Below are 11,817 nucleotides of genomic sequence, written 5' to 3' on the forward strand. Positions count from 1 at the left end.
AACTACAAAATTGTGTATTAATGCGTTGTGGCTTAAGTTCAAGGTGAAGGAGTGAAGATATAGCATTATTATCAAGGGAAAGGTATGAATCTCTTTCTATTAACGTTAATCTTGGTTTATTTACGGAGAAGGAGCTGTAAAATTGTTATAAAAGGATTCTGTGATGGAATTATGGGACAAACGCCATATGGGGTGTTTATGAAGTATTTTGAAGTTGGAAATATTATGTTTAATATTGGTATTGTTGTGATTGTTGTTGGTTGTTGAATTGAGAATTCGCCAGGCATATAAACGGGGGAGATCTCGCCGATTTTGCGGAATATAGAATAGTCTGATTTGAAACTTGGTACAAGTGTGCTATAAAGAGGCTAATGTTAGTGTAAATCCTCTTAAATGTAGACTTACGAGCTCGAACGCATAAGAGTAGCCAACAGGAGGTTAAACAGGTATGTTAAGGCTCGTCCCTTTCTTTCAAAGGCATGATTCCTAGATTACGATTTCATAAATGCTTTCATAACTTCGTTGTTTTCAAAGGTTAGAAGTCTATGATCCCAAGACATGATTCTTTTTTTCGACAACCCATAAATGCTTTCTAAAATGTCCGTATTTTTCCAAAACGGAGGTTTATGACTCCGTAAGTTGTTGTGACAACAACGATGGATATGTTTTACAATGACAACGATGATGTCAAAAATGAGAATATTTTCCTACGATGAATATGATGATGATGATTCCATGTTTAAAGGGTCCAAGTTTACGATTTCATTGACGATATGAGAATGTTGAGTTATTTCTTGATTTCTCAATTTTATTCATGGATGATGACTATTTTTAAAGATTCCAAAGTATATGAATTGATGCCTTATGATCCTATTCTATGTTTTCTCGTGGTGTTATTCTTCATTGATAGTCTCACCTTTAATAATTGTTCCTCCAAGGTGAGACAAAGCGACCATGATTATTCCATAACACAATCGGAGGTTATCGACCTTACGTCACTCCGATAGATACATGACTTTCTTTGGGCTCTCGCAATCGCTTATATGATATATGTATATGTATATGGGGAAAAGGGAGAGAGTTATATACGCGTAACCACCTGATCAGTTGGTATAATATGACATGATACCATCCCAGACGCAGGACATATGTGGCTAAATGGATCGGAGCCGACGCCTCGGCAACATGATATGTTCTATTTTATGTATACATGAACAAGAAATGTTTTTCAAAGAAAGCATTACTATGGATATATGTATATATGTATATATGTGGATCGAGCTGCACGTTCCGCAGCACTAAGCATGCATGGTACCCGCCTAAGGGGCACTCATATGTACAGGTCACTCTTTTATCTTACGATATACTCTATATTCCCATTCTGTTATTATTCCTGCTTTGTATCCCTTACTATGTTACTCCTCATGCTTTACATACTCAGTACATTGCTCGTACTGACGTCCCTTCTTGTGGACGCCGAGCGTTCATGCCAGCCAGGATCGGGATCAGCTGAAGACGATTCGCAGCAGTAGGACCTCCCCTCAGCAGCAGTCAGTACGCTCCATTGATCCGGAGCTTCAGTCCGCTTGGTATGCCATCTTGTTACATACATGGGTACGGCAGGGCCTTGTCCTGTCCTTTCTACAGTTTGTACTCCATAGAGGTCTGTAGACAGTAATATGTAGTCATGATGTTATGCAGCCTCGTCAACTTTTATTTTGTTGTACAGTATATATGTGGCGGCCAAACCGGCTCGCGCTGTTACTCTCAGTGTTTATGGTTATATGTATGCGTGGGCCGTGAGTTTCCGGTACGGTGTCTTTTATGTTGATTGTTCGGGAGACAGTATAGCACAGTTACAGATCGTACATGGGCCCAGGATAGTCAGTGAGAAGTAGATGCAAGCATAGGGGTGCTTGGCCAGTAATGGTCAGGTACCTGTCGCGGCTCATCGGTTTGGGTCGTGACAGTAAGTCCACCCGAAAAATATATTTTTTGAAAAAAGGAATTTTAAGTTATGATAATAGTTTTACGAAAATAGTTTTATCATATATATGTATATATGTATACATATATATGTATATATGTATACATAGATACATATATGTATACATATATATATATATATATATATATACACACATATATACCGTAATTAATTATGCTATGTTATTAATCTATCAATTATATTCTTTTTCCAACCAAAATTTCAACCCTATTTTTTATACATATTTGCATAAGTCCTTAATATCAAAAATCAGTCCGCGAGTTTAAAACAGTCCAAAAATGGTCCCAGGCAGTTCAGTCTCAAAGTTCCAATAATGTCAATCTAGTCCAATAATTTACCAAAGTCCAGCGTTCTGAGTCCAAAATAGTTTCTTGGTCCTTTTTTTTATTATTATTATTTTTTTCACACGAGTTGGATTTTAAAAATCAATTTTACCACTTTAAATTGTATGACAATCATATAAGGGTTCCAACATATTAAATTTAAAGGCCCAAATACGGATATCGCATAAAGTAGAGAGTAAGGATTTTGGGTCGACGAAGCCCAAACGAAAGATTTATGCAAGTTGGTCCCTAAGTCCATACGTATGCTCCATTTGCTTCGAATTTGTTCGACTCGATCTAGATGCATTAGTGGGCCCCGTGGGGACCCACCAATGGGTTTTGGGATGGACAAGGATGCAAACGAGTATACACAATATTAGTATACATTCATAATTTGAACCAAGTAGAATAATTATTACATAGCCAAACATGAATCACAACATTATTGGGCCGAGCCCATTTATTATAATTGATAACAGTAGGTAATCAAGGGGCCAAGTTAAAGAAAAAAAAGACCCAAAATACTAGTAACATTAAGTCAAGCATAGAGATGCTAACAACTGACCCGAGGCCCAAACCCTTTTTCTCTCTTAAAATTTTCATAAGTGTCAAAGCTGCGTATACATTGACATACCGCTAGTATACTACCCCCCCCCCCCCCATTTCTTCTCAAATTTTTCTAAGTGTCAAAGCTGTGTATACATGATATACTTACCAAGATATTACTAAAATATGAGGAGCAAAACCATTCGAAGGGCATACCCTCCATATGCACTTGATATACATTGTAATATTCAAATAACCTCAACTCTAAACACCATATTCAGGTTATATGCGAGCCATAAACCCCCTCCCCCCCCAAAAAAAAAAAATCACCCAATTTCAAGGTCAAGTTCCAGTTACAAGCCAAAGAAAATCAAGCAAGTAAAGATTTCTATAATAATGGAACTTAATGTCAATTTTCAATGCATATAACGCAAGAAAGTTACAGAACAACTCAACTAGTCACAGAAACAAATGAATCAAATAGTTTTAGAAATTATAAGAGTGATGGTGCAAGGCATATCAAATGTCAATGCTCAAAACAACAATAGCACACTCAAGGGGAGTAGGGCAAGTTTCAAGGTGACAAAACAAGTAGGAGCAACAGTGGAAGAATAGTGAAGCAAAGATTCTTAACTTGTTTTAACCTTATCACCTATTAATGGATACTTAAAATCCTTATAAGCCTCATTATACTAGCATTATAACATAGTAGCCTTAAAGTTTCAATAAAACAGTAGCCAATCAGCTCTTATATTAACATAAACAACACTATTTCAGATACACAAGCTACATAAAATAAAATAAAAAACAACTTGAAACAACTTCTAAATCAAATATGAACAAGGTAGTGCATCAAATAGATTGAAAACAGGAAAAAAAAATGAACTAGTATAGGGTATTACCTTTTTGTTGGGCAACCAAAAGATCAAAGGAGAGGGGTTGAATCAACACTTCAAATATCCACACCCAAAGAAACTTTAAAACAACCTTGTTTTTGTATTTTTTTGTGTAATAAATCTCTATTCCAAAAGTAGTGTAACCTTTTATAGCATTCTTATATATAGTATAGTAGTAATATTTTCAGATATTTGTGTAGTATATGGAGAGGAATATTTAAGACTTCTTAGAACTCTTGATACTCAAAGGGTTTTTTGAAAGAAAAATTCCGGATCCTTCCATGGTCATAAGACCCTCTATATATAGTAATAGGAGTAGGACTTAGGGACAAAAGAGGTAAAACCTGAATTTCAACAGATTTTCCCCCTCATTCTCAAACCCTAAATCAAACAAATTCAAATTTAATAAAAGAAAAAACTATTTCTCCACAAATTCATACCAACAGTACTATAACCTTATCAGAATTTATACAAATCACACAACAAAACAAAAATCTCATGGATTACACCCTAAAAATCCGAATAAAAATTTAGCAAAAATAGGAAATACTAAGATAGTATTGTGAGTCACACAAGCAGCCATAATCAGTACAACACAAAGTTCACATAGTACATTTAAAGGATAGAATTCCCAAAATCCCTAACCGATTTGGATCCCTTGGGCTTTCCCCCTTTAATTCCCTCCATTGTGTGTCATAGTGCCAAGTTAACAGCAGGCTCAAAGGCCCCTGTCCATGGCTCCTATGACATGGAGAAAACAAGAGTAAACTCCCAATTAAGACTTTGAATCGAACATGAAAACGTAATTAAAACTTAAAAATAAGCCTGCCATTAGGGCTAGGAAGATAAGGGGAGCAAAACCCCTCAAGAATTTACTTGAAAGCAGCCATGAAATGGCCATGACAAAGATCGCGAAACCAGAACCCTAGAAATCACCATTAGAGCTTAGAGACAGAGAGATACACAGACGAGAATAGAAGGGGACCAAAGTTGCTCAATTGCAACTTTGGTCCTCTACGTAATATATACCCCCCCCCCCCCCAACAAAATATTTTGCAAGTTTTTTTTTTTTTTTTAAAAAAAAAAAAACCCCCCCTTGAGTTTTAAAACAATATTTAAAGGTCCCTTGCACACAACTTAAATAAACATGTACAATTTTATAAAATGATGTATTTGTATAAAACTTAACACGTAAGTTCGTAAAAATAAAAATAAAGTTCATAACGCGTCATTTAAAAATACGAGCTTCAAAATGAGCCCAATATTGACATGATTCCGATCAATATTTAAAAATGCGAAAAAATGCGGTCAAAAGTGCCGTAGTTCATACGTTGTTTTAAATTAACAATTTTTTCGAGCTGGATGGAATGGAATGTATATTTTAAAATCAAATTTGTAAAAAGAGATAACTCATAATTTCTTGTAATTGTTAATTTTACGCAAATAATAATTAAACGTCAATTTTTGCAATTTTCGGGATTTTAATTTATTTTATTTTTTTGTAAAAGGCATCCTTACTCCGTCTTGGACTAGGAAATATGAAAATTTAAACTATACGTCTTACGCGGTGAAAATTGGGTGTCAACAATTGCCCCTTCGAAGTTCAAGGATGGCAAGGCCATCCTTGAGCTGCGAATTTGACGAACCTAATTTTCACCGAATAAAAGATATTACAGCTTTTTTTTGCATAAAATTTCAAAAGTATAGCCGGACCCTGGTTTCTGGGCTTCCTACATATCTCAGGCTACGTGAGAATTTAGGTCATTTGTAGTTCTGACTCTATGAGGACTATATAAAATAGGAGTTTCTTCAAGTTATCTCGGAATGTCCTAAGATAACTATAGGAATATGGCCGAGCCTCGAAACTTGAGTAGCCTACATATCCCTGGCTTTGGGAATCAGGCCAATTGTAGTTCGACTCGATAGCACGAAAAGGAATATCCCTTTATGTGGGAGCCTCCTTGGCTGTTTCATCCGAGACGGAGGCGATTTTTCATTAAAAAGGCTTATTAGTGTTGATGTTTGGAGCGATCTTCAACCCCTGGTGTAGAAAGCTTGACTTTCGTACACGGTTTTTGACCGGTTGCCCAAGAAAGAGTTCCACGTATGCTCCGCATGTTTTGGATCCGGCTCTTGCTTCCACCTTTGGTAGCTTCTAGCCCGTCTCCAAACGCTGAGCCCTGCGTGTTAGTCTTTTAAAAATTTTAATTTTAGTATAGTCATACCTGTGCGGCATTTCGCCATTTTGTTGTCATTGTCGTCACTCCGTACCACTACATTCGTCCTTGTCGACATTTATTTGTCTTCTTTCTTTCTCCTGTAAGTGTGTGCTTTTGTGTACATTTTTGAAAGCAATCTACTATGGATAATAATCACGATATTTTGACCGTTTTTTTTCGTCGTTGTCAGATGTTTCCATCGTTCAAATGATAACTTCTGTTGGGATCTGGGTCGGGCTATACCGCATTTCTGCGAACCTACACACCCCAGTCCGGTTGTCATTTTCGTAACTCGATATGTCAATTATGAAACCCATGTTTTCTCGTGTGGGGCCGTTTTTGTTTCTTACGACATCGCTACGCTAAAAAATTTGGTGTCACATCATGATTGCATATCGCAACGACTGTCCAAATCTGGTGTCGCCCATCCCGTTATCCGCATACGGTGACCGCGGTATACCGTTGGTCTAACATCACCTATAGTCAAAAATACCTAAATGTGGATCGCTTATCGAGTGCGGGATCATATTCCTTTCATGATGACCGCTAACCCCCGTGTCCAGAATTACAACATTTAGTTAGAATTTTCAAGTTAACTACGGCACATTCAAAGGCGGAGCCTTTTCTCATGACTACCACTGTCTTTGAATCATGATTTCGTTAACTTGAAATAGACTGCAATAGCGACCGCAAATCTTGACGTAGGAATCACATTCGTATTTCAACGATTGCGGACATCAAGCTCGGAATTACGCTACCTATTTTTGGCTATATATATGGACGGCGACTCAGCCCCTTCAGCACGTAGTCCCCTAATCCATATCTTCATTTTGAGGAATGAAGCTTACCTCGGTGGCAAGACTTACACCTTCCTTTTTTGACTTCGGGGAAGAATACCCGCCCGTCGACAGGATTTACATCTTCCAAAAGGACTAGACTCGATTGTGAGTAACGGCATTCAATCCCGCTATCAACGCGTCATTTTGATTTTGATTTTTTTTTTTCTTTTTTCTTTGAATTTTGGACGTCCACTCAGCTAATGTATCAAGGCAAGCCATGCGACGTCTAGGCCGGGGTCTCAATACCTTGATACAGGAACTATTTTTTAGTGGAAACCCGGCTTGTGATACCGTGATTATATGTCCCAGTAGTCTTTTAAAAGCTTTTCTCTTGCAAAATTATTGTGCTCTGCAAAATGGACAAACTTGTCAGTGTAATGAAAACTTCACTTGGGACGGATTTTGTTACCCTTTTGCGCGCTCTTTGTGCCGCTATCCTTGAAGCTTTTCTTCGCTTTGCTTGCCACCGTTACCCTATTTTGAACATTCTAGCAAACGTGTTAGTGTAAAACATCCATGCTTGTTTGTTCCTGCATTCACAGAAAGATTTGTCAGTTTCCTATATGGTCGATCGCCTCCCATGCGTATGGACTTCTTCCTCTTGTATCTCGAAGGAAAGGATGCTCATTTTCTTTAAAATCTTTTGTTCTTCCTTTAGGAAAGTTTTATGCGATGATTTGCTTTTGAAGATATACACATACATGTTTTGAAAAGTAATATTTTATATACGCCCTTTTAGTGTCATGACATTAATTACTTAAGCAAGGTCTCCCGTCTCTTCTTCTTCTTCTTCTTCTTCTTCTTCTTCTTGACTTTGATTAGTGAAAATTTTTGAATCCTTTTCAAAAAATTTTCCCCAGTTTATATACGTCTTTGCATCTACTCAAGTCTCGCTATGTCGAAGGAATTTTTGAGACCCTCTCAAAATTTTTGCCCCAGTGTAAGTGTGTACTTGTTACTTCTTGATTTCACCGTGCTTGAGGAATTTTTGAGATCCTTCTCAAAAATTCTGCCCCAGTTTCCTTGTGGGACCATTTTTCGCTCACTTGCTGAATTATTTCTGAAGTTTCCTAAGGTTTATTGGAAATTTTGTTTGAAATGACCGAGCTCGAGAGAGCGCCTACGTATCCCATTTCGGGAATCAGGTCGAAACATAGTTCGAGGTAAGCATATTGGAGTTTTCTTTGGGAAGGACCGAACTCAAACAAGCGCCTACGTATCTTAGGTGGGAATCAGGTCGTGACGTAGTTCAACATACATAATTTGAATTTTTAGGTTAAAGCGACCGAGCTTGGAAAAGTGCCTACGTATCCCCTTATAAGTATAGGGAATCAGGTCCTTGCGTAGTTCGTACATAATTTTGGATTTGGTTTTCTAAAAGAAATGCAAAATTACACATAGAGGGAATGCAACTAAAGAACAACTAAACTATGGAAACTCTGAATCCTTGCCATCAATCTTCTTCTTCACACGTAGTATCTTTTGATGGCATCTGAATTTATCGCTTTTGGCCACTCTTGACCATCCATTTTAGCAAGGACCACGACTCCTCCTGACAGCACTTTCCGTACCATATAAGGCCCTTGCTAGTTTGGTGCGAACTTCCCTTTGTATTCTTCTTGATTAGGGAATATTCGTTTGAGTACCAATTGCCCAATTTGAAACACTCTAGTTCTCACACGCTTGTTAAAAGCACGCGCCATTCTCTGCTGGTACAATTGACCATGGCAAACAGCGATCATCCTCTTTTCGTCTATTAGAGCCAGCTGCTCATACCTTTTACGGATCCATTCCGCATCGTCCAACTCAGCTTCCTGTATTATCCGAAGCGAAGGAATTTCTACTTCGGTTGGTATCACTGCTTCGGTGCCATACACCAACAGGTACGGAGTGGCTCCAATCGAAGTTCTGGCCGTAGTACGGTATCCCAGCAATGCATAAGGCAATTGTTCATGCCAATCTTTGTAGTTATCAATCATCTTTCGGAGGATTTTCTTGATGTTTTTGTTGGCGGCTTCTACAGCCCCATTCATTTGCGGTCGATATGCGGTTGAATTCCGGTGGGTGATCCGAAACTGCGCACACATGTCTCTCATTAAATGGCTATTTAGGTTAGCCCCATTGTCTGTTATGATTGATTCTGGGATGCCAAATCGGCATATGATGTTGTTGCGTACAAAGTTTGTGACCACTTTCTTTGTCACTGATGAATAAGATGCTGCTTCCACCCACTTGGTAAAGTAATCTATGGCAACCAAGATGAAACGATGTTTGTTTGACGCGGCCGGCTCAATTGGTCCTATGACATCCATGCCCCAAGCGGCGAATGGCCAAGGCGATGTCATAGCATTTAGTTCTGTTGGGGGAACTTTTATCAAGTCCCCATGAATCTGACACCTGTGGCACTTCTGGACAAATTTGCTGCAGTCATTTTCCATGGTCATCCAATAATAGCCTGTTCTCAAAATTTTCTTTGCTAGCACAAACCCATTCATGTGGGGCCCGCAGGTTCCAGCATGCACCTCTTCAATCAGTTTTGTAGCTTCGAAAGAGTCAACACACCTAAGCAATCCCAAATCTAGAGTTCTTTTGTACAAAACATTCTTGCTGAGGAAGAAACCATTTGCCAATTTTCTGATAGTCCTTTTCTGATTTAAAGTGATTCCTTCGGGATATTCTCCTTTTTCCAAGAGCATCTTAATGTCCATATACCAAGGTTTTCCATCAATCTCAGCTTCTACAAAAGCACAATGGGCTGGCTGATCTTTAATTTCGATCTTGACAGGATCAATGTATCTACTGTCTGGATGTTGGATCATGGATGCTATCGTTGCCAATGCGTCGGCGAATTCATTTTGAGTTCTTGGTATATGTTTGAACTTGACTTCTTGGAAACGGTCTGCCAATCTTTGCACAAGTCCGACATATGGTATGATCTTTTCATTTTTGGTGGCCCACTCTCCTTGAACTTGGTGGATTAGCAAATCTGAGTCGCCAATTACCTGAAGATCTTTCACATTCATGTCGAGGGCTAAGCGTAGACCCAAGACGCAGGCTTCATATTCAGCCATGTTGTTGGTGCAATTGAAGCTTAATTTGGCTGCTACTGGATAATATTGGCCCGAGTCTGAAACCAAAACGGCTCCGATTCCTGATCCCTTAAAATTGATCGCTCCATCAAAATACACTTTCCATCCTGATTCGTCTTCACTTTCTTCACCTTCAATTGTCATTACTTCTTCTTCTGGGAAGTAAGTCCATTAAGGTACGGGATTGTCATCTACCGAGCTTCCTTCTAATAAGTCTGCCAATGCCTTCCCTTTGACTGCTTTTTGTGCAATGTACTGGATGTCGAACTCACTCAAAAGCATTTTCCATTTGGCCAGTTTCCCTATGGGCATGGGCTGGCGAAAAATGTACTTTAGTGGGTCCATTCTCGAAATCAGATGAGTCGTGTAAGCAGCCATATAATGTCTCAATTTCTGAGATACCCAGGTTAGGGCGCAACACGTCTTTTCCACCAAGGAGTATCTGGATTTGCATGGCGTGAACTTTTTACTGATGTAATAGATGGCTCTCTCCTTCTTACCTGTCTCGTCATTTTGTGCTAACATGCATCCAAAAGCATTTTCTGATACTGACATGTATAGCAGCAAAGGACTTCCTGGTCTTGGCGGGACCAAGACGGGTGGATTTGACAGGTATTTTTTGATTGTGTCAAAGGCTTTCTGACAGTCTTCTGTCCATTTGGTCGGAGCATCTTTCTTGAGAAGCTTGAGGATTGGTTCTATGATCACTGTGGACTGGGCGATGAAGCGTCCAATGTAATTCAATCTTCCTAAGAAGCTCATGACCTCTTTCTTTGTTCTAAGAGGTGGTAGCTCTTGGATTGCTTTGACCTTGGTGGGGTCCAACTCGATACCCCGGCGACTGACTATGAATCCTAGTAACTTTCCAGCAGGCACTCCAAATGCACATTTTGCAGGATTCAACTTCAGGTCGTACTTGCGGAGTCTATCAAAGAATTTCCGCAAATGTTCGAGGTGGTCCTCACCTATTCGGGATTTGACAACGACGTCATCCACATACACCTCGATTTCTTTGTGCATCATATCATGAAAGACGGCGGTCATTGCCCTCATGTAAGTGGCGCCGGCATTCTTGAGTCCGAAAGGCATTACCCGATAATGATATACCCCTCACGGTGTGATGAATGCCATTTTTTGAGCATCTTCTTCATCCATCAATATCTGATGATAGCCGGCGTAGCAATCCACAAAAGATTGTACCTCATGCTTGGCGCAATTATCAATGAGTATATGAATATTTGGGAGTGGAAAATTATCCTTCGGGCTAGCGCGGTTGAGATCACGGTAATCCATGCAAATCCTTATTTTCCCATCTTTCTTTGGCACTGGAACTATGTTCGCTAACCATGTCGGGTATGGTGTTACTTCAACGACCCCTCACTGAATCTGTTTTTCTACCTCTTCTTTAATCCGAATGCTAACATCAGGCTTAGGTTGTCGGATTTTCTATTTTACCGGGGAGAACCCTTCAAGGATTGGCAACCTGTGGGCAACAATATTCTTACTCAAACCCGGCATATCGGTGTATGACCAAGCAAAAACATCTTCATACTCTTTTAGTAGACTCCGATACCCTTCCTTCTCGGCCTCTGCCAAGTGCACACTTATTCTGGTCTCCCTTACCAACTCCTCACTTCCTAGATTAACTGCTTCTGTTTCCTCTAGGTTTGGCGTGGGTCTGTTCTCATATTCTTCTTCGACATCTATTAACCCCTCTGGTTCAGTCGTCTCTTCTCCTTGATCGTCATTTTCACTTGCTTTGTAACATGTCATGACATTATTTGTGGCCTCTGTATTATTACTGTAAAACAAAATACCATGGTTGTTATTCATGTAGACGCAATCTTAATTATGCATTAATATATAGTTGTATTATATATATACTTATATAGGCGAA

The sequence above is a fragment of the Lycium ferocissimum genome, chromosome 6, assembly GCF_029784015.1.
Source record: "Lycium ferocissimum isolate CSIRO_LF1 chromosome 6, AGI_CSIRO_Lferr_CH_V1, whole genome shotgun sequence".
Taxonomy (NCBI): domain Eukaryota; kingdom Viridiplantae; phylum Streptophyta; class Magnoliopsida; order Solanales; family Solanaceae; genus Lycium; species Lycium ferocissimum.